This window comes from Miniopterus natalensis, chromosome 10 (genome assembly GCF_054644295.1).
Source record: "Miniopterus natalensis isolate mMinNat1 chromosome 10, mMinNat1.hap1, whole genome shotgun sequence".
Taxonomy (NCBI): Eukaryota; Metazoa; Chordata; class Mammalia; order Chiroptera; family Miniopteridae; genus Miniopterus; species Miniopterus natalensis.
This window is the reverse complement of record NC_142090.1, coordinates 23,489,873-23,511,827: the sequence shown is the minus strand read 5'-3', so window position 1 is coordinate 23,511,827 and position 21,955 is coordinate 23,489,873. Positions and strand designations below refer to the sequence as shown.

At 35.4% G+C, this 21,955-nt stretch overlaps 1 protein-coding gene and 1 non-coding gene across 2 annotated transcripts in view; both read left to right on the top strand.

Annotated features, from left to right (window-relative positions):
• Positions 1-21,955, top strand: part of KCND2 (potassium voltage-gated channel subfamily D member 2) — a 481,036-nt gene that overhangs the window by 384,959 nt on the left and 74,122 nt on the right. The gene's annotated exons all lie outside the window — the stretch shown is intronic.
• Positions 18,326-18,432, top strand: LOC148092213 (U6 spliceosomal RNA). The gene has a single exon (XR_015715244.1). It is a non-coding gene; the product is annotated as a U6 spliceosomal RNA (small nuclear RNA).

Genomic DNA, 21,955 nt, shown 5'->3' with positions numbered 1-21,955 from the left:
TGGATTCCAGCGGCTTTTAATTTTCAGTGGCTGCCAACGCACTGACTGACTCATCTAAATGCTTAAGTTTTAACAGATGACCAAACTTTGTTTATAATGATGACTAACCAGGCTTGTAACTAGAACTATTTTACTGATAATCAGGTAATTTTTGAAGCTCTCAAAAACCATCTGGGTCCGACCTCAGCCTGTGAAAGAGCAGGTTCCTTTAGACTGATATCTGACGTGCAATATGATTTGGAAGGATATGTTGGAAGTAATTTATTTTTTTCCTGTTCTAATTTCATAGAGCATTTTCTAAGTACTTGTTTTAGAGAAGTAATCAAGTATTGCTTTTCTTACTACTTAATCTACTTTCAGTCCACTTTAGTTAACAAAAAGGAGAGGTTACAGATGAGATCAGTTTATAATCAAATTACCAATCAAATATAAAAAGAGCAAATCACTGTGATTTTTCATAGCGTAATTTTATGCCATCCCTATTTGCTTGTCTTTAAGGTTTTTTTTATTTTATAAAGTAATGGGACAATTTAAAAATGGCAGCCTCATGAAAGTCCTCCAATTTTATGATGATTTGCTTATGTATGATAAATAAAACTTTAAGAACAATTACGAATTTTTTTAAACTTTTACTTTTTGTGTTTACTAATTTTTTTAATTATAAGAGCAATACAGCTAGATATAATAAAAATAAAATGCATGAAGAAAAAAACCTAACCATTTATCCCCACCATTCTCCAGTTTCTTCTCCCTGAGTTAACCCAAACTAACCTATCTATATTTATATGTTCTCACTTTTCTCTCTACTCATAAAAATGTGTTTACATACATATATAAGATTATAAGTATATGCTTATCCCTCTGTAACATCACATGCGTTTCTTGATACTACATTGAGGATAAAATTCCAAACTAATGTGGCCATGAAAGAGGTTGTTGTGAAAACACAAACTTTGCAACATATCTTAACCTTTAGATGCAGCTTCTTCCCTATCTTTTAAAAGTTAGCAATTAGTTTCCTTGCCATTATCTACTACAATTAAAACTTCCAGAGCACTTTACAACATTTGTGCTCACTGACCCAATTACAGTTCTAGAGTGTTTGCATAGAACTGAAGTCTAGGCACGTGAGTTAATGTCTCCATGACCTTTGTTGACCTAGTGTGGTTTCAATACTAAACTTATTTCCAATACAGGCACCTATGTGCAAGCATACACATGCACACGTGTACACAGGCATGAACACACACTTTGGATCTTAGGTAGAGAATTTTCATCAATTTCTATTGTCTGATTAGTGTTTTAGGGTTTTTTGTTGTTTTTTTTGTTATGGTAGGTTGGTTGATTTTTCAACCTTCTTACCACAGAAAAGGAAAATGAAAGAAAAATATAAATAAGCTGCAAGAAATGTATGTTTAGCATCAATGTTTAAAAGATAATAATTATCTAGTTAACACTGGCCAAGAATAGAACCACCCATATTTTAAGATACTAAGTTTCTTTTTATTGCAGGTTTTCAAGTAAAAGTGCAATTACCATGAGCTAAGGTGAGAAAACTACTGGTTTTCTTCTAGCTCTAAGGCTTTTTTTTTTTTCCAGATGAGATTTTTAATTTTTTAAATTTATCTTTATTGTTGAAAGTATTACAGATCTCTCCTTTTTTCCCCCCTTGATTTTAAGTTTCACCTATGACTTTCCAGATGCCTTGGTTATCCAGTGATCTAGTGATTATTCTAAGCCAGGGAAATTTGTAATAACTCTGCCATAAAGGTAGTAAACTTTGCCATAACTCTCAAACCAAATAGTAGCAGAATATTTACCAATTCAGCATCTTAGAGTAACAGTCTTCAGTCCATGAAAATATATAAAGATATCTATCTTCAGAAATTTTGAATATCATATTTAATTAAAATTTGTTCCGGATTTTTTTTTACAAGATTCATGAAGTCATGTTTTAATTGGACAGGTTTTAAAACCCAGGGACCCAAAATGCTGATGATCTTTCCAGAAAAGTTGAGTTTTGTATGGATAGCAGTGGCACTCTAGCTCATAAACCTAATTACTTTTTGCCACTCAGGTTATAGTGCAAACAAGTGGATATTTAAGAGGATAATGAAGTTGAGGAAAATAATCTTTGTGTATCATCATAATAAAACAAACTGTTGAGCAATTTCTAAAATAATCTAGTTTTATGAGTTGTTTGACGACTTGATAATTATGTGTCTTTCTGTTGTTTTAAATTTTAAAAACACATCAGATATTTAAGTTGAATGTGACATATCTACCTCTCTCCTAGGCAAGATCCAAGTTCAATTTGTATTACATGTGCAACTTATTTGCTATATCAATGCACTTTTCATTATCTTAAATTGAGTTAATACCTCATTAACTCAATTTAAGTTTTATTTTACTGAGTTGCATACCTGGATAGCATACAAACGGATTCAAGTCCTTTATTTTCTTCCAAATATCATCAACAGCTTTATTCCTTCAGGATACGGAATAAAGGTGTTATATATGCCTCTGGACTTGTTGGCAATAAAATTAGTTGAGGAGGAAAGAAGGAGTATAGGGAGGTTTCTCGTGCTGCTTTTACTATTCTAAAAGAAATCACTTGGAGTCATTTACTTACCATTCTTTTTATGATAATTGACTCACACAACCCATCTCTTTTTCTTCAAGTAGTTCTGCAATGATCAAACTAGATTGAATCTTTCTCTGGTCTGTCTTTTATTTTACAACCACAGTTATTCAAATAATAAATGGTAAAATGATCCATAAGCATGTACACCCAATCAAGTATAAATCTACAATTGCTCCATTAGTATTTGCAGATAGTATTTCACATACAATCCATACATTTGCACATTACTGATTATACTAAATATTAAGTTCTTTACTAGGCAGATAAATTTTTTATTAATTAAAGAATAATACTGGAAGGGGAGGGCAGAATTTTTAAGAAAACTATTGTTCGGTACAAATCTCTCAGAAATTTAAAAAATATTTTATTTTAAAAGGCCTAGCAGGTGTAAAATTTTCACATGAGAGTCCATAATGCCAGTCTAGCATTATACCATGAAATACTTTTAATATTAGATCAATTTGATAAATTATTAGGCATAATTTTAAGTATGCCAATTTTGGAGGTGGGGAGAAATTTAAGGTATAAAGAACATTGTGATCTATGACATTGAAAATCAGGAATAAACAGAAAGACCACAATCAGATCAACAAAGAGAAAAAGTGAATTTCTACTACATAGCATCAAAATAACAGACAGTTAGCCAGTTTTGAATAGCTATTATGTGTCAGGTACTCAACTAGTTTCTAAAAATACTATGGTAAAAGATGTGGTTATTTTACTTAATATGCTGTATAGTACATAGTAGCATAGTGCAATTCTGATAAAACAGGACCAGAAGATGTAAAGGATACCTCCTTAGGTCACCCTTAGAAAACTTCAGATAGGAATTTTACCTCCCTATGTACTCAAGGATAAATTAGCATATGGTCAAGTGAGAATGTTCCCATTTCCTTGTTCATTGTCGTTGTGAGACATGCATAAGCTCTTGCAGGAACATCCCAAAGGCCTACCATCTGGACCCAAATCAAAGTTTGCTAGGCTAAGTCAGCACAGTTAGCCTAACTTTTAACCACTAGATCCCTTCACTCCATTCAGAACCAAACTCCCTCAAAACACAATGCTTAGCCTGGCCATGTGCAGCTCAGAGGCTGAGCATGGACCCAGGATGCAGGCGATTGGGGTTCGATTCCTGGTAGGGGCACATGCCCGGGTTGTGGGCTCCATCCCCAGCTGGGGGCCTGCAGGGGGCAGCCAATCAATGACTCTCATCATTGATGTTTCTACCTGTCTCTCTCTCTCTCCCTTCCTCTCTCTGAAATCAATAAAGATATATTTAAAAAAGAAAGATAGTGCCTCAACATGTCTCTTTTTACTTATCACTTATTTGTAGTTCTCTATGTAAGTCAAGGGGGAAAAATATCAATATTTAGGACATTTGGCGTAAAGAAATTTTAGAGCCAAACATATTCAGTAGGTCTCAGATTTTTAACTCATTTTTTTTAGCTACACAGGGGGAGACACAAAGAACAACTGAAGGAAGAGAGAGGGAAGAAGAGACGATAGAGAAACAGAAAAAGTACAAAAAGTCCCGCAGACGACTTCGTTAGGAGAAAGTGTATTGCAAGCTGACTTCAATCGACAGTCGACTACTTAGGCATAGAATAGCAGGGTAATTTTAAGCGTAGTTTCTTTTTTCCCTAGTAGAAAAGACTCTTATTGTAGCAAGAAGCATAGGCTTTGATTTTTTTCATTTTAAATTTGATAAGGAAAACTTAGTATGGCTGCTAGTTAGAGCAATGTGGTCCATTTACAAAAATTCTTAACTTTGGGGGATATTTAAGATTCTCATAAAAGCTGTGGAGCTCGCCAGAAAAGTGCAGATGCACATACAAATGAGGTCTTTTGCATACGGCTTTAAAGTGGTCTCAGAATCCATGCAGCCATCCCGGGATCCAGGTTTGGGTTAACGTGTTCTTTCTTAGTTGCATTTCCAATTAATTACAGAAATGAGAAAGAAGAAAACTCTGAACTCTGAACTGTATGTACCTAAAAATCTAAGAAGCAGCATACTGAGTCAGATTAATGCATGTAGGTAATAAGAATCTAAGAAACACCACACTGGGTGAGGTCAGTGGGCCTCCAGCCCCACATTCAGTTTCTAAGAGTGTCCTTAAGAAGACCTGGAGAGCATAAGTAATATCTAATGATTCTCATTTTATCTAAAATATTAGGGTTCTTCAACTAAATATATCTAACCTTCTTTTAGTAATCCAATGTCTATCTCTATTCAGCAGACATGAATATGTCCAAACTTGTCTTTTTATTGAACTTTATGAAAAGGAAAAAAAATAAAAAGGGGACAAAGAGACAGCTGGGTCAGGCACAACTTTGACCTCAGCTTCTTTCCCTCACAGAAACTCAAATCCTTTTTTCAGGCATGAGAAGGTAAAGATGAAATGTAATACCAAAGTAAACGTATTGTACGCTGACAGCCCCAAATAAAACCAGAAAGAAAATGCCTCAAATGTCTCAGTAACTAGAGCTTTTATTACTATGCCTGACTGACCCAGAAGGAGAATATAGGCATTAAAATGTGCCTCAGATCCTCAAAATAAAATCAAAATTCACTGAAGCACACTCAAATAATGGCTTACTAGAGAAAAAAAAATGTGTTAAGAATAAATTTTTTATGGTACAAAGTTGTGCATTTAACCACTGTGCCTATGTTCTCAAAATAAATGGATTTTCTTCCTTGAAAAATTTCACACATCAATGGTAACATAAAATTCAGTAATTATCTTCTATTTTCTATCTTTATAACATTGTGTGATGCAGTAATTCTTTTATGCCAAAATGTAAAGCAGCTGGGATTAAAATTAACACGTATTTCACATAGGTCATGGTCTGAGAATTATCTTTTTTGCCCAAGTGAAAAGTACCTGCAGTGGGGCAAGGGAGGAGGGTTTGCCTGAGAACAAAAAGTTGTTATAAAAATAGACTTTTAAAATAATTACCCCTGCATTAAAAATGACAAAAAATAAAATTATAATAGTCCTTTTAGAAAGTGTTTCTGATTTTTAAAATGTTTAACATAAAACAATTAAAGTGGCTGGTTGAGATGAATAGTAAAATCACATTGTATCAGTTTCAGAATATTAGTTCAAGTCTAATACAATTTTTATAGAAATATGTTTGATGAAATTAACTTACTGCTGAATGAATAGTACTCTCCAGGATTTGATAGTATATGACTCAAGAAAAGATTATCAAGAAGACATATAATGTACTTTTATAAAGGAAATTTGCAGGAAACCATTAGATATACAGAAAATCAATAATGCCCTAGTGCCAATTTCAGCAACATTAAAATTACAGAGCTCATTGATATTTATGATGATAAAGCTAGAAAATCATTTCATTTTTATCTTTCAGTACATTGGCATTTTCATTTGTTATCTAGGACCAGTTACAAATTTGATCAATTCCTTTTAAGAGTGTCTTATAGATGATCTCGTTTCTAAACAGTTCTTCTCAGAGAACTTTAGCAGTGCTTTCTAGTCTAGTGTATAAAAGGTTTGGTAAAGTTCTTTCCTCTTAGAGAAACCATTATAATTGTAAAATATTGAGACATTCAAAATAGATCTTAGCAGGACCAAGTAAATAGGATTTACTAAACAGAGTTACTCATCTTTATTTCCGAGAAGAAAATAATAATAATGGTCTAGCCTCATTATCTCACATGTGTAAAACTGAAGTCCAAATAAAAATGAATTGTCCAAGAATAGAATTCTATATAAAGTACAAATAAATCTCTTAAATTTCATTCATATCTTTCTCCAAAGTCACCCAAATGATCATGAAAACAAAAATATAAAGCTTACAATTCTTTGGCTTCTGAAGTAACCCTATGAATTTTTCTAATGTGCTAGCATATTGTCACCAATGGGTTTAGATAAATTCATACAACTAGAAGAGAGCACAATGGATATGGTGATATATTGTTTCCACCATTTGCTGACTTAGTGTTCTGGCTACAAGAAAACAAAAGCTGTTTGACTATAAGTCTCATTTACTATGCTTCTCCTTGGGCAAGGAAATTAAAAGACAGACTCTCTAGTTGTAGAATATAGAAATAGCAACTGCTGAGTAACAGTATTTTCACTGGTGGCTTCCATGAATTGTGAAGTCTGCTGCACTGATTACTAGCTGGGAGAAACATTTCATATCTTATCCTGTACTAGAACTCCCATGAATTCTCCTTTTTCCATACTAGCCACTGTAGTATACACAAACACGTATAATAACAGCAACAATAATAGGTGAAGGTAAAAATTTACATCCACTCCTAATGGAATCTGTTTCAAAAGATGAGTCTACTGTCCATGAAAATAAAGATACCGTAATAAACTTTAAGGATTTCAGAGGGGTCATAGTCCTTTCAAGCACAGAAAATCACAGGTAATACTGCATTTTGACTTAAAAAATTTCCACTTTGCTGTTTCATCCAGACTAGTGCATTTTTTTTATACTTGTATAGACCTCCCTGGACCTCATTTTTCAGGCCAATGTTGAGAGACAAATATACTGTTTACATTCTCTCTGGATGATCTCATCTATTGTTATGCTTCTTAAATTAGCATCTATAGAAAATGAGTCCCAAACCAATCTGCAGATCAGATCTGCTATGGACTGAATTATGTCCCTCCAAAATTCATATCCTGAAGCCCTAACCCCCTTTACCACAGAACGTGACATAGTTAAGAGATAGATGTCACCTTTAAAGATGTGATTAAGTTAAAACACTTGCTCAAACTTAATCCAATCAGGTGTCCTTATAAGGAGGAGAGATTTGGACACACAGAGAGATACTAGGGGCAAGAGTGCACAGAAGAAACAGAAGCTGGCCATCTGCAAGTTGAGGAAAAAGACCCCCAAAGAAGCCAAATCTGTCAACACTTTGATCTTGGACTCCTAGCCTCCAGAACACTGAGAAACAAATTCATGTTAAATCATCCAGTCTCTGTTACTTTGTTATGGTAGCCCTAACACAGTAGTGCAAGATCCTTATCTTCACCTCCAGACTATAAATGTAATAGCATTCTAGTTATCTCAAACTGAAGGTTTCATAACTTCCCCAAACCTGATATGTTGAAAATTAAATTAACTTTATATTACTCAAAATTTGTTTCTCCCTGTTCCCATACTGATAATAGGCATCTACATCTATCTAGTTGTCCAACCAGAAATCTGGGAATCGTCATTGGTACATTCAGTTTCCTCAGCTACCATTTCTATTTGGTTACCAAATAATTTTAAATCTGCATGGAAAAGCTATCCTCTTTCTCCGTATCGTCATGTCTCTTAGATGCTTCAGTAGCCTACTCACTGGTCTCCTGTCTTGTTTTCCCTCGCCCTTATCAATCCTTTGCAAGGCAGCCAGATTGAGCTTACCAAAATGCAAATCTTATTGTGTCATTTCCTTTGCTATAAATCTTTCAATATTTCCTCATAGCCTAAAATATAAAATCCAAGTCCTCATTGTGGCATCAAATGCCCTCCATGACCTTCGGACAGCATCATACATCATCTCCCTTACCCAGTCTGTACCCCAGGCATCCTGAGGAATTTTGAATGTTACATGCATTTTCCTCCATACATTTGTGCAACCTTCCCTTCTTTAGCTGCCTACCTCTAATTTCTCAAGTCAACACAGATAACACAGAAAATGACCTTACTTATATGACCTGCCACAGGCCAGCCTAATCTAGATGCCCTTCCAATGAAATCCAAAGTAATTTCTGTATATTTGTATATTTCATGTACATTATTACTATAATAGACCTTTACCTGTGAACCTAAAACAGTAGATTTAGGCCTTTGAAAATTTTGTCTTGAGGCTCTCATGTGAGTTCAATCAAGGTAAGTTGATGGAAGAATAAATTAAGGAATGCAGATATGAGTGCAGGTTTAGACATGTTACATTTTCTTAAGAATTTTCTGAGGGAAAGCTATTAATAGACCTAGTGATAGTCTATGTGTCTGAGAATTTTATTAGATAAATATTTTCAGATAAACAATCTGATTCCCCCAAGTTGTTAAATTTTTCCTACTTCTATTAAAAAATATAACCACATCCTAAAGGCAATTTATTGGTGTATCTTTCTTATTTCTACAGTTTCATAAACTTTTAGCTTCATAGTCATCCACCATGTGCCCACAAGGCGCAAGGCCCTCAAATTTAATATTATTGCATTTTACTTATATCCCACTAAGGGTGTCTATGTGAGGGGAGAGTTCTTTTCTCAAGAAAGTAATATAACAAAGTATGCCTTGATAATAAAACTGAATTAAAATTAATAATGCCTTCAATATATGTCACTTTAAAAAGCAATTCCTTGATTTTTATAATAACTATTTACTAAAACCATTTTCCCCAGCCTTGATTAAAAGTTAAAAAACAAGCAAACCAACTTTCTCTACCTGTGGCTTTTTTTAAAACCATGACTTTTTTTTTTACAAATCTTTCATCAAATCACAACTTTTTCATCTATTGTTATTTAGAATCAGTACAAATTGTTCAACTTTGTTCACACAACTGAAACTTGCTAACACCCTTGGGCTTTTAACTGTTGATTAATTATTGAGTTTCAATTGTTTTTCTATGCTGTATGCGTGCTTATGTGCATATAAGGCTGAATCTCTGGAATATGTATAAGAATGAATCATAGGGAGACTTCCCATCTGCCACATACCTGTTTCCGTCTCAGGCAGGCTTATATGCATGCAGCTAGAACTGCAGATGTCAGGAACAAGAACAACCTCAAAGGTTATTGTGTTCTCATAACACTTTGCTTATTCCTCAACCATCTCATTTGTCATAATATTATAATGAGCTTTTTTCCTGTTGTTTCTTAACTAGTTTGTAAGTTATCTAAGTGTAGCATCTATTTACTCATTTTTCTAGTCTCAATGCCAAAACAATGTAGCATTTAGAGATGCCTAATAATGGTTGCTGTATTGAATTGTTTATGCCAGTTGCTTTTGTACTGCCAACGTTAAATGATTTTCTTTAATTTTTTTCATAGAGTCTCATTTTAAAATGATTTCCTTTCTTTTTTGCAATTGAATGGAATTTTATCATTAACTGAAAACACATTTTGGAAGTATTTCAGTTTGTTTAATTGCAGTTTAGACATCATTTAGTCCACTGTGCTCAACAATGCATCATTAATTTAACTACACTGACTTTAGTTTCTAGATGTCTTTAAATTATATGGATTGTCTGTCTTTCTAGGTTATAGAGTTACCTGTAATATTTTCTTTCTCTGGCTTAACACCACAGTTATTCATTTTAGAATATAGAAATTTTACATTGGATACAAACTCATATTTCTTTAATAGTGTATTGAATATTATTATCTGGTTTATTTGAAGACAGATGCACTTGAAGAAATCAAAGATAAGTTAAGAAGTGAGCAAAAATCCTGATCAATGATTCACATTTCTCTTGGGATATACTGTACAAATATTTGCCATGGTAACCAGTCTGATTTTTCTAGTTTTCTTACATTTCCTTCCCTGTATCTCTAGCCGCTTCAAAACAGATGACTAAAATGTTTACAAATCCAACCATTTGATGATGCAGGATAGAAAGGAGAAAACAGGAGTCTGGGTTGCACAATCTACATAAGTACTAAGAATGGTACTTTCTTTTAAAGGGCTATCTGAAGTAATATCTGTGTTGTGGAAGAACAGAAACATGAGATCACAAAATCATAACTAGTGAAGTTGGGTCTTGATTAAATATACATTCTGTTAATTTAGGGTAATCACTATGGAAAAATCAAACAAGTTCATGATCATGGTAAGTTGAAAACTGCTATTCTTTTCTTATCTCAGAGACCCTGGCAGTGACCAGGCTGCCAGAACTGAAGAACAGAAGGTGACCGTAGCAGTCTTTAGAAGTGAAGGAAGGCAGAAATAACAGGTATAAGGCCTTAGAGTTGTTTAAAAAAAAAAAATCAATATTTAGTGGCAATAGAGACAGTGCTACAAAGAGGACATCTGTAAATAAATGGAAATATTGGGGAGAAACAAGATGGTGGCATAGGTAACAGCTGCACCCACTGCCTCCCACAACCACATCAAAATTATAACTAGAATACAGAACCATCATCACTCAGAACAACTTGAAATCTGGCTGAACAGAAGCCCTACAAACAGGGAACTTAAGAAGCACCAAGACTGGTAGGAGGGGTGGAGATGCAGGCGGATCGGAGCTGAATCTCCGAGATCCAGCCCAGGGCCTACACCCGGTGCCACGGGTTAAACCCAGGAGGGAATCTCGGCGGTGGAGGTTTCCCGGACGAGTGAGGGGTCCCAGACTCACATCAGGAGCCAAGCTCAGGGCTCTAGGGCCAAAAAGAGACATCCCCACTACTTCGGGCTCTGAAAACTGGCAGGGACTATGGCTGAAGGTTGTGGAGGCTGCAGGAGCCCCAGGTTTTCCTCTTAAAAGGCCCGCACATGGACTCACTAAGATGCGCTCCCTCTGAGCCCAGCACTGGGCAGCAGCTTGAAAGGACCTGGGACACCTGGGGAGGAACTAACCTGCATGAAATTGGGGTGAGAGGTGGAGGGGCAGCTTTCTTCCAGACAGAAGAGCTGGCAGAGGCATTGCTCCTTTGGCCAGACTTCCCCCCTAAGAGCTGGCAGGAGCCACCATATTTGAATCACCAGCACCTGACTCACACCTTTGGCCCTGCCCCATGATTCCCAGAGGCCCCGTCCCTCCCCACCTGCAAGCTCATCCAAGCTCTTTCCAGTGACTTTTCTGTGTAAGTGGCCTCTTGAGCCTCATGCTTAGGACTTTCCTAAAATCTCTCAAACAAGCAGCAGCAGGCCCCATATGGCTTGATAAGTGGCCCCAGGCCTGGCACTAGTGGCCAGGAGGGGTGGCCTCTCCTGGGCACCTCCAAGCCCAGCACAAGTAGCAGCCAACTGCGGTTTGCTGTGTCGCTCATGCTGGGTGGCCCTGGACAAGGCACTGGCAGAGGCTGACTTTGCACCTCCTGGGAGGCCCCAGAGACAGTGCAGGTCGTGGTCAGACTCAACCACACTGGATTACAACCCTACCACATCTACGAGTGACACACTCAAGGGGCACACTTGGTGAACCAAAGCCCCACTGAAGTAAATCCTGCTTCATAGGGGTGTCTCCAACACAGCAACTCTCTGGCTGTAGTTGCAGCTGGTCCTCACAGCTGATTGGCCTGGGGATCAGTTCCTCCCAGGGATGCCAACAGCAACCAAGGCTCAACTACAACAGGACAGTGCACACAGCCCACACAAAGGAGCACCCAGAAGGCCCAGCTCAGGTGACTGGGGAGGCTGAGCCACTGGACCCTACAGGACACCTACTACACAAAGCCACTCTACATATTCCAGGAGACATAGCAGCTCTACCTAATACATAGAAACAAACACCTGGAAGAAGCCAAAATGTGGAGGCAAAAAAACATGTCACAAAAGGAAGAACAGAAGAAATCTTTAGAAGAGAAACTAAATGAAATAGATCCAAGAAAGCTAACAGATACAGAGTTCAAAATTTTGTTTATAAGGATGTTTAAGCATACTATTAAGGAAATAACTGAGAAAATCAATAACATAATAAAGTACCAATTTGAAATGAAGGCTATATGAACTGAAATGAAGAATAATTTACAGGGAATCAACAGTAGAGGACGCTGAGAATCAAATCAGCAATTTTGAACGTGAAGAAACAAAAAACACCCAACCAGAACAGCAAAAAGAAAAAAGAATCCAGAAATATGAAGATAGTATAAGGAGCATCTGGAACACCTTCAAGAGGCCCAACATTCCTATTATTGAGATGCCAGAAGGAGAAGAAAGGGACCAAGAAATTGAAAACCTATTTGAAAAAATAATTATAGAAAACTTCCCCTACCTGGGGAAAGAAATCGACTTACAAGTCCAGGAACACAGAGAGTCCCAAACAAGAGGAACCCAAAGAGGCCCACACCAAGACACATCATAATTAAAATGCCAAAGGTTAAAGACAAAGAGAGAATCTTAAAAGGAGCAAGAGAAAAGCAGTTAGTTACCTACAAGGGAGCCCCTATACTACTGTCAGCTGATTTCTCAACAGAAACCTTGCAAGCCAGAGGGAGTGACAAGAAATATTCAAAGTGATGAAAAACATGGAACTAAAACCAAGATTGTTCTACCTAGCAAAGCTATCACTGAGAATAGAAGGTCAGATAAAGAGCTTCACAGATAAGAAAAAGCTAAAGGAGCTCATCACCACTAGACCAGCACTACAGGAAAAGTTGAAGGGTCTTCTTTAAGAAGAAGCTAGTGAACAAAAGAATCTGATGAACTAAATAGATGCAGAGACATTGATGCATGCAACAGAAGATCATATTTCAGAGGAAAGAGGGAAGGAGGGTGGAGGGTGAGAAAAGATTAACCAAAGAAATTATATGAATATGTGCATAACCCATGGACACAGTAAATAAGGGGGTGAAGGCCTGGGGAGGGGGTGGGAGCGAAGTGGAGGGGGTCAATTGGGGGAGAAAAAATGAGACACCTGTAATATTCTCAACAATAAAGATAAATAAATAAATAAATAAATAAATAAATAAATAAATAAATAAAAATAAGTAAATGGAAATATTTACAAGACTGACATCAGCGTCTGTAAGTAGTCAGTCATCTGAGAATGAATCTGTTCTAGAAAAAAGTAAGTCAAGAAACTGTTCAGATCCAGGAAACAATGATGAAAAGAATGTGACAGGCCATTTTTTTAAATTTGTAGTATAGTTGGTCTCTGCTGGTGTGGCTCAGTGATTGAGCATCTACCTATGAACCAGGAGGTCATGGTTCAACTCCTGGTCAGGGCACATGCTTGGGTTGCTGGCTCCATCCCTAGTAGGGAGCATGCAGAGGCAAGCAAATAATGACTCTATCTCATCATTGATGTTTCTATCTCTCTTTCCCTCTCCCTTCTTCTCTCTGAAATCAATAAAAAATATATTTAAAAAAAATATAGTAGAGTCAGTAAGCAATATTATAATAGTTATATTAGTTTCAGGTGTACAATATAGTAATTTGACATAACCGAGTTCCAAAATTCCCTATCCAGCTAGTCTTTGTGACAAATTAAGGGCAGAAGTTGGTGTGCAATTAAGTTTTATGACCATCTATAACTTGTGGTGAGAACTTGTATATGTAAAATATCTAATGGTGATCTAAATGATATTTTAAGTCACAGAAATTTGAATTTCCAGAAACTAGAACATAGGAACTCTGACTTCCAGAAACATCAGCAACATAAATTAAATGAGATCTGTTAGTCTTTGGATGTCATCTCCAGTGATTATATGTGATGTTAGTACTTTCATTTTTGCTTTCCAAATGCTAACATACCTTAAAAACTAGCTTCTTTAGGAAAAAAGTAGCAATATGAATGAGTTCTTCAATTATTAAGTTGACTAATATAGGCTTATGTTTTAAAAGGAAATTCAAGCTTATTTCTAGGTCAGTAAGAATATGTATATCAGTGTTATTTTAGGGTTCATAAAATTAATGAGTAGCCCATATAGTTTAATCAACATTTCACCTATATACTTATTAGAAAGAAATCATTAATTTGTGAGCCATTTTTGTTGAATTGTCAGTGCAATAGATGGCTTTAATGAATTGCTACCAAAGCTGATCCTTCACTTCATTTATTGAAAATAAGCCTTATCTGAACAGAACACATGCCCTGTGTTATTAGCATGGGTTACATTTAAACTTCATTATGATTCTTGAATATTAACTCTAATATGGTTAGGGGAATGTGACCTTAGTAAGAACATCACTGACATTTATACCAGTAGCTAAGTAAGTTTTGTGCATTTCCAAACCCCTGTTCTATTTGATTGTACAAAACTTAAAAGTATAAAGATATACATGCATTTTTATTCCCTAGAACTCATACCATGTATATAATATAACATACACATGTGTGTGTGTATATAAATATGCATACACATATATGTATATCTTTTGTATTTTTAGTTCTCTTACTCTCTCCATATATATATATTACCTCTCAACAAGGACATATTATGAATATAAAGTCCAGTTTTGAGCGGTGTGTGTGTGCGTGGGTGGGTGTGGGTGTGTGTGTTTTAGTTCACAGGATAAAACTTCAGAAACTTGACCCAGTTGTACTTGAGTTTAGAATTACACTTGTTAGGTAGTAATACTTTCTGAAAATGTTATATCACTGTGAAACATTAAGCTCTTTCAAAATACTAAATGTGGTGGGAAATATATACAGACAACATGATTAGGCAGTTAACAGCTTACATAAACAGTGAAGTTTCCATATTTGTATATATTTTCATCCTGTATATATTATTCCATCTGGTAGCCTACCCTGAGGCTTATTTTATCACCCTTTTTGTCCCATAAAGTGTCTTGAGATTTTTTATTGAAAGAAACAATGAAAATGCTAATTAGTTATATTTTTCATCATAATCTTTTTTTGATACTAAAAGATCCCTCTCCCTTTTCTGTTCCTGTTCTGTACTCTACTTCCAATGAGTCTCATTGCCCCAAAGCTATCATTTTTAGGCTTCTAATATTGTTTCTGTTCACATGGCTTAATAACTACTTTTTAATGGATTCTGTTTACCTCAGAGGCAGGCATTTTGGAGAATTCAGCTTATATTTGGGCAGGATTAAAAACTTATATGTGGCTTTGGGGGCTTTTTCCTCAGAAAATTAAAGTTGTTTAATCTTTTGACTGAAGGAGGAACTGAAATGATTTCTTTTTAAAATGAGACACTTGAGATTTGAAAGGGATCACAAAAGAAGACAATCCTGCATGTATTTTAAATGTGTAGATAGAATATTTAATGGGCATAATTAGTTTATTTCTTTTAATTATTTTTGTACCTGCTTTAAGAAAATGGCTATCTAACCAAGCCCTAGAAATGGAAGTTCTATTGCTCTAATAAGAATAACCATGGAGTTCTAGTTGTATATACCTCTTTTTTAAAAGAAAATGTGAACTAGTTAAGTTTATTTCTTTTTTAAAAATGTACCTTTATTGTTGAAAGTATTACAGATGTTCCCTTTTTTTTTCCCATTGACCCCTTTGAACACTTTTAAACTTAAAGGTATCTCCATTTCTCTCCTCCCTTTAGCCATGAAAAGTCTATCTAAATAATAATTCAAACAATGCTCATTTCAGTACCAAGAAAGAGGCCTTATCATTTATTTATTTGCTCACTTAAACATGCATTGCTCACGTGCCCCTAATACCTATGTAGATTGAGCTGGCCACACAGAGTAATTTCTTCATAATAGAATACTGATAGATCAAGATAGAAGAAAAGGTCTGAAATTGTTTAAATTTAGGTAAATATAGATAAAAGACTTTAAAAAGAAAGATGCATTTTTGTTTTAGATATGATTCATTTGCATGTGAGTGAATATTTATCTCCTACAGAAAAATTTAAAAGAGAGCAGTCAGTAACTGACAAACAATATTCAGAGAACAACAGTCATCATCTACAACTTCCATAACGCACATAAGGGGCAAACAGAGAAACCACTGTGCCAGAAAGTTGAGATACAAAGAAGAAAAATGTATTACATACATGGCTGGCAAGACAAGATTAATGCAAAGGAGCATTCTCTTTATTTTCTTTCCATCTTCTGAATTCCCTTGCATTTTATCAATATTGGTTTTCTACACTTACCACAACCTACCTTGTTTTAGTTATCACTACATACTCATGTTATATCTCTGATACTAGACTGTGAGCCCCATGAGAGCAACAACTCGAGACTGTTTTATCCAGGTATAATACTAGGCAGCATGCCCCACAGCAGAGGGCACATAAGAAGAACTTAATGAACAAATAAAACAAATTACAAGGCAAAATAACACATAGTGCCACATACATGGCATCATTGATCATTTTGTTTTCTAGCCCACCACCTCTCTAACCACTCACTTTGCTTCATTTGCAAAGAAAGCTTTTATTGTTGCCTCTCATCATATAAAATATGAATTTTGTAAGCTCTTTGGGAGAAGGGAATTGGCCTGACTTATCCACTGCTGTGAAAATCTCATTATTTTAGAGCACTACCTTACACAAAGAAATAGTTAAATATTTGTTGAATAAAGAAATAAGGATGTAGGGAACAGTGATGGGTTTAATTTGAGATAAAATGGATTCATGGCACTGATAAGTCATTGAGGTTGAGACACCCAAACACTAGATAAAAAAGAGGCAGGTCCCCTCTGGTCTTGAGTCACCTGACTGATATGTTCACATGGTACCATCAGTTGGTGTATCTGTTGGACTGGCAGTAATGACATGCTGGTAAAATCCCATAGTTCACATCCAAAGACTGAGATTAACTTCATGTTTTGAACAACCTATTCATGTGTAGTACATCCCAGGTTATCAACATAAGCAATTTTCCAAAGAAGACATATCAAAGTGACATTTAGATGGTATGCATGGCCCTAAAAAGTTGAAACTCTCTAAGACTATTAATTTCTGAGTAGTGGACTGAAATTAGGAGTTCCAGGGCCTCTGATGCTACTAAATAATTGAGGAGCCTTGGATTTCTATGTCTTAGTTTCCTCCTCCCTGGATGGAGGGGTAGTGGGTGTAGAAGTGGCATACTTGGGTTATAAAATCCCTTCCAGCTGTAAAGCTTTCAGATTCTATTATCATCAGTGAGAAAGAGTTTGAGTCAGAGGAACAGGGAAGATGAGGGGAGGAAGTAAGATCATAATGCTCTAACTAACATTCACTTTGTAGGCACAGTTCTTCACCTGCCTCATCTGAAGGCATTTCTGTTAGAAATGTTCACAGTGCATCAGTAAAAAAATGTTTATACCCACCTCTATAAAATGAAGGAGTAAGCATTTGACTTTAGTATAAAGGTACTAAATTTCTTTCTACTCAATTTTTATCAAACTATCATATGTCCATAAATGTGTTTTGGGCTTTATAATTGCTCTCTGTCCTTTGGTCATAACTATTCTCATTTTCATCGATGAATATTAATAGGCCTATTTGTCAGCAGTATTGCTAAAACAAAAAGGTGGAGTATATGAATGCTGGTTTTATATCAGAGATTAAGGATGATTTTTAATACCCTACATGGAAATATTCCTTACTGAATGTCCATATGAAAAGTTTTATTTATCTCATAGTAACATAATTAGGCTAAGTGACTAATACTAACTTTGAGGTAACTAAATGAACCTCAAAAAAAGACATAGTTAAATTTTAAGTAGATAATAATGCAATAGAAAAGATACTGTTTTAAAAAAATGATAAAATCCTTCTAGATGTATTAAATATAAATTAAGTTTACTTATAGTTTATTGTCTCATTTTCACAAATAAATCTTCAACTCTGCTGAACATGTTATAACTTAAGGTAATTCATTTCCTCAATGCAATGGTAAACTCCCTTCATTTTTCTTTTTTAAAGTTAAGGAACACAAACATAATTTCACAAGTTCTTATGCATGTTTTCTAAGTGAAGTTTGTTTTCATTATATCAATTATTTCCCTTAAATATATGTAGAGGATTAAAAGAAAATATTAACAAATATGAGAGTAATAATACATCTGTTGCTTCAGAAAATAAATTATATTATGAGGACATTTAAAATTTTAAAATTAGCAATCTTGTGCTCACTTTGGCAGCACATATATTAAAATTGGATTGATACAGAGGAGATTAGCTTGGACCCTCAACAAGCATGACACACAAATTTATGAAGCTTTCCATATTTTTAAAGGAATTAAATAACATGGATGAAATGGAAGCAACCAAAATACCAGATGCAGAGTTTAAAACAATGGTTATAAGGATGCCCAAGGACCTTAGGGAAAGAATGGATGACCTTAGTAAGTAAACAAAGAGATAGTAAGCACTAAAAAGAGCATGGAAAGCATAAGAAAGAACAAGTCAGCCCAGTTGGGCATGGCTCAGTGGTTGAGCATCGACCTTGGATCCAAGCGATTGGAATTCAATTCCCAGTCAGGGCACATACCCGGGCTGTGGGCTCAATCCCCAGTCGGGGGTGTGCAGGAGGCAGCCAATCAACGACTCCTATCATTGATGTTTCTATCTCTCTTTCCCTTTCCTCTCCTCTCTCTGAAATCAATAAAGATATATATATATTTTTAAAAATTCAGAAAAGGAGAATACAATATTTGAAATGAAAAGTACACTAGGAGGTATCAACAGCAGGTTAGGTGAAGCAGAGTATTGCAGCAACAAATTAGAGGATGATATAACAGTAAACACCCAAGCAGAGCACCAAAAAGAAAAGATAATTAACAGAAATGAGGAAGCCCTGGGCAGGGGGCTCAGATGGTTGGGCATGTTTTTGCACCAAAAGGTTACAGGTTCAATTCTGAATCAGGGCACATACCTAGGTTGCAGGTTTGACCCCCAGTCAGGGAGCGTATGGGAGGAAAACAATGTTTATCTCTCTCTCTCTCTTCCTCGTTTCTCTCTAAAAATCAATACCAACATATCCTTAGGTGAGGATTTAAAAAAATTAAAAATAAAATAAGAGGAAAGTTTAAGAAAACTCTGGGACAACACTAAGCATTAAGCACAACATCTGCATCATAGTGATACCAGAAGGGAAAGCAAGTGAGCAAGGGATAGAGAAACTGTTTGAAGAAATAATGGCTGAAAACTTTCCTAACCTAGAAAAGGAAAAGGTCACACAAGTTCAGGAACTTCGGAGTCCCAATCAAGATGAACCCAAAGAACCACAACAAGACACATCATAATTAAAATGGCAAAGGCTAAATACAGAAAGACTCTTAAAGGCAACAAGAGAGAGACAGTTAGTTACCTACAGGGGAGCTCCCATAGGCTGTCAGAGAATTTATCAACAGAAATACTTTAGTCCAGAAGAGATTGGCATGAAGTATTCAAAGTGATGAAAGCAAAGATCTGCAACCAAGACTACCCTATCCAGCAAAGCTATCACTTAAAATTGAAGGCAAAATAAAGAGCTTCCCAGAGGGGAAGAAAGAAGAAGAAGAAAGAAGAAGAAGAAGAAGAAGAAGAAGAAGAAGAAGAGGAAGAGGAAGAGGAAGAGGAAGAGGAAGAGGAAGAGGGAAGAAGAAGAAGAAGAAGAAGAAGAAGAAGAAGAAGAAGAAGAAGAAGAAGAAGAAGAAGAAGAAGAAGGGGAGGGGGAGGGGGAGGGGGAGGAGGAGGAGGAGGAGGAAGAAATAGAGGAACAATAGGTATAAAGAAAAAATGGCAATAAATAAGTACTTATCAATAATAACCTTAAATGTAAATGGCTTAAATGCTCTTATCAAAAGATGTAGGGTAGCTGAATGGACAAGAAAACATGACTCATATATATGCTGTCTACATATATCAGGAATCAGGTAGGAATCAGGAGGAATCAGAAAACCTGAATAGACAGATTATAATGAATTAAATTGAAGCAGTAATCAAAAAACTACCAGCAAACAATAGTCCTGAATTGGATGTCTTCACAGGCAAGTTTTACCAAACACTCAAAGAAAAACTAACTCCTTTCCTCCTCAAAATATTCCAAAAAACCTAAGAGGAAGGAAGACTTCCAAACTCTTTTTATGAGACTAGCATTATCTTAACTCAAAAACCAGATAAAGAAACTACAAAGAAAGAAAATTATAAACCAACATCCCTGATGAACATAGATGCTAAAATCCTCAACAAAGTATTCAGCAATATATTAAAAAGATTACACAGCATGATCAAGTGGGATTGATTTAGGAGATACAAGATTGGTACAGTATTCATAAATCAATAAGCGTGATACACCACATAAACAAAATGAAAAATAAAAATCACATGATCATATTAATAAATGCAGAGAAAGCATTCAGTAAAATCCAGGACCAAGTTTTGTTAAAACTTTCAACAAAATGGGAATTAAGGGAACACACCTCAACATAATAAAGGCTATATGTGAAAAACCTACAGCCAACATCATACTCAATGGGCAAAAATTAAAAGTATTTCTCTTAAGATCAGGAACATGACAGGGGTGTCCACTTTAACCACTCTTATTCAACATGGTACTGGAAGCCCAAGCCACAGAGATCAGACAAGAAAAAAAAATAAAAGGCATTCAAATTGTAAAAGAGGAAGTAAAACTGTCATTATTTACAGGTGACATAATATTATGCATAGAAAAGACCAAAGACTCCACCAAAAAACTATTAGATTTAATAAATGAATTTAGATAAGTAGCAGGATACAAAATTACATAATCATAAATTGGTGGCATTCTTAAACACAAAAAATGAACTATCAGAAAGAGAAACTAAGAAAACAATCCTATTTACAATTGCAACAACCACCACAACAAAGTAATGTACCTAGGAATAAATTTAAACACAGAGGAAAAGGCCATGTACTCAGAAAACTATAGGGTATTGAAGAAAGAAATTAAGGAAGATACAAATAAGTATAAGCATATACCGTGTTCATGGATTGGAAGAAGTAACATCATTAAAATGTCCATTCTACCCAAAACAATCTATAGATTCAACACAATCCGTATTAAAATACCAATGGCATATTTCACAGATCTAGAACACATATTCCAAAAATGTATATGGAACCATAAAAGACCCCAAATAGCCTCAGCAATCTTAAGACAGGAGAACAAAGTTGGAAGAATGCTATACTATAAAGCCATTGTAATCAAAACAGCCTGGTACTGGCATAAGAACAGCCATATAGATCAATGGAACAGAACAGAGATCCCAGAAATCAACCCACGTCTTTATGGTCAATTAATATTTGACAAAGGAGACAGAGCATACAATGGAGTAAACGCAGTCTCTTCAATAAGAGGTGTTATGAAAATTGGACAGGTACTTGCTTAAAAACTATACCACCCACTTACACCATATACAAGATGGTAAATTCAAAATGGATAAAAGATTTAAATGTAAGTCATTAAACCATAAAAATCCTGGAGGAAAACAGGCAGTAAAATCTCAGACATCTCTTTTAGCAACATTTTTGCCTCTATATCTTCTCGGGTAAGGGAAACAAAGGAAAAAATAAACAAATGGGACTACATCAAAGTAAAAGGCTTCTGCACAGCAAAAGAAACCATGAGAAGGAAATGCACTGTATGGGAGAACATATTTACCAATGATACATTTGATAAGGGGTTAATTTCCAAAATATATTTTAAAAAAAACTATACAACTCAACACCAGGAAGACAAGCAACCCAATTAAAAAATGGGCAAAGGACCTAAATAGACACTTCTCCAAAGTGG